This window comes from Solanum tuberosum, unplaced genomic scaffold, assembly GCF_000226075.1.
Source record: "Solanum tuberosum cultivar DM 1-3 516 R44 unplaced genomic scaffold, SolTub_3.0 scf00059, whole genome shotgun sequence".
Classification (NCBI taxonomy): Eukaryota; Viridiplantae; Streptophyta; class Magnoliopsida; order Solanales; family Solanaceae; genus Solanum; species Solanum tuberosum.
In genome coordinates this window covers 366,160-368,973 of record NW_006238983.1, presented here as the reverse complement: position 1 = coordinate 368,973, position 2,814 = coordinate 366,160, and positions in this window count along the sequence as shown.

Below are 2,814 nucleotides of genomic sequence, written 5' to 3'. Positions count from 1 at the left end.
CTCTGTATATTTAGCTTAAAATGAAGAAAAAACTCGATGAAGAAGATAAATACAACTTTCCACCGACCTAGGGCCCCACTTCATGTGCCTGCTTGCGCAGTCCCACGAAAATGCGAATATCTCTCTATTCTGAAGTCATACGAATGAACAGTTTGATGCGTTGGAAACTAGACTCGTAGACCTTCGATTCGATAGTTTGTGGACCCCATAAATCTTTATAGATTGGGAGAAAACCGCCAAAACATTTGACCCAAATTTCAGAGAAATCTTTAAGAAGCAACTTACGATAACTTCCGCCAACTTTTATTTTGCCACTTACCTAACTTCAAAACATGAGATGCAACACTTGAACACTTAAATTAGGACATACCACATCATTCTAAATTTATTACCCACCCTCCTTGTCTTTCCGTGGAGATACGAGTAATTTTAGACGTTTCAAAAAGTCGGGGTGTTACAGTTTCCTTGCCCAAATATTTTATTTCGTTTTTTGTAATTAAGTTAGGGTCTAATCAAAATTAGATCAGTTACGCTTTTACGAAAATACACTAGGGCTTGGAGAAAAGAGAAAAGAAGAGGAGAAAGGAGAAGAGAAGCAAGATTCGTCAAGATCGTCAAGTTTAGCTTGTGGATTTTGTCGGGGGTGATCAATACAAGGTATCTAAGATCACATAGTGTTGGGTTAGTTCACCCACACGCCCAACTTGATTCAATTTCAGCAAAGTACATTGATTTGAAAGTAAATCCCTTGAATTCTTGATGAAGTTCATTTGAATCCTTGTGGGTTGTGTTATTGGAGTTTTCTTGAGATTGATTCACGTTTTTAGTTGTGTTTTCTAGTGGAATCTGATGTTATTAGAGGCTATAGATGATTCTAAGTGTTTGGGAAAAGAACCAATGGAGCTTAGAGGGTTTTGAGCTGAAAAACGAAGAAGAAATTTCGTCGGCAAGTCTGGGCAGTGCATCCGTGTCGTGGACCTGCTCCCTAGATTTGGGAAAAATTGTTTCGCAGAGCGGAGAGGTCACGGACCGTTCTGCCTCAAAAGTTATTTTCGAACCAAATATTTAAATATTTCTCCGCGTCATGGACCCACCCTCAAATAGTGATTTCTTGATCTTTTATTATGTTTAGCTATCTAAAATCATTCCTAAACATTATGAGATCTTTACTATCACAAATTACAATCCTTGAATCCATAATTCAATTCAAGGAAAGTTAAGAGTCAAGTTAGAAGTTAAGAAGCTCAAGAGAAATTTTTTAAAGTTTTCAAAAAGTCTTTTCCAAATGTTTTAACTTTGTTTTAATACTTAAAGTTCAAGTTGAGTAAAGATTAAAGAGTAAAGTTTGATATGAAACGACCTAGTAGAGTGTTGTCAATTTCTATGTCAGGTGGACAATAAAGGTGTACGTGACGGAGGAATAAACAAGTTCGGAGGGGTAATTAAAACGGAATTTAGTTTAGGTGTACACTGAATAAAAAGCTTCAAGTTCAGGGGGTAATGAGTACTTTTACCTTGTATTTATATATATTGTGTCTTCCATATCTTGTTATTTGGATTTAGACTTGTCCACTCGTTTTGTTGTAGTGGACGCCACCACAGCCTGATTTCAGGTTATGAAATGCATGTTGTGGTGTAATGTGATTATACATGTTTGTTATGCTTGTTGATTAGATTGGGTACTACGCCAGTACAAGATATTGTTGGTTGGCTTGGGTACCATGCCGGTATAGACTATTGTTTGTTGGCTCGGATATACCACGTCTTGTATGATACTACAAAATGGTTTGAGGTTCCATGAGAGAACCGATATGTGCATTACTAATGATGTGAGACATGTTATGCATAGATTAGTTCTAGTTCTGTGGTTTCATATCATCTGACTAATAGTCTAAGTGTGACTGATATTTGTTGCTATATTATTTGTTGCCATGTGATGGCTATTTAGTGATGAATTGTTTATATGTTTCTGTTAGACTGTCTGTGTGATCCTAATACCACATAGTAGTTTTTGTACTGATTCTTCACTTGTTTCTTTTCTTGTAGAGAGCAATAAATCTTTTAGAGCCTGATTCAAGACTTTAGTTGAGAAACGTGTGATCTGAATCCAAGAGTGAACTACATCTTTTGAGCTTCCATGAGTTCTTCTAATTTGGTTGTCCATATTTTTGGACAAAGATATTATTGGTGGACCATATATTTAGCTTTTAGGGTTGTATCCTCAGTTTGACTCTTTTTAAAAGTTTTGGTATTGTGACTTTCCATTCTTAGAGGTATTTTCCGTTGTTGTTTTCAGACCATTGAGTTGAATTTACAGAGACTCAATTTCTTAGATGATCTAAACTATTTCCTTTATTTATGATGAATTTAGCTTATGTTAATTGGCGTTGGGTTGTTATCGGGTTAGACTTTGATTCTACCACTATGTGGTTTAGTATGGATTCACCTCATGACGGTTCAGGGTCATGACATAAATAGAGACATGGATATTTTATTTCTTGACCCAAATTTTGAACCAAAAACATAAATCTAATTAAAAAATATATTTTCAACTAGATTGGAGAGTTCTTACCACCCAACCAACATTATGCGGAAAATCAGTTAACAAGTCTTTTAATAAATAACAAATGCATTTTAATGTCAAAATTTAAGAAACCCATAACATTAATGAGTAAATAATCAAACCAAATGACTAACTCTCATGAACTAGTCTAGACATGTACAACAACTTCTTAATAGAATAAGACAAGAAACGACAAAATTATGTTATAGTATAAAAAAAGGGGAAATGTAGCACAAAAATATGTTTAACCA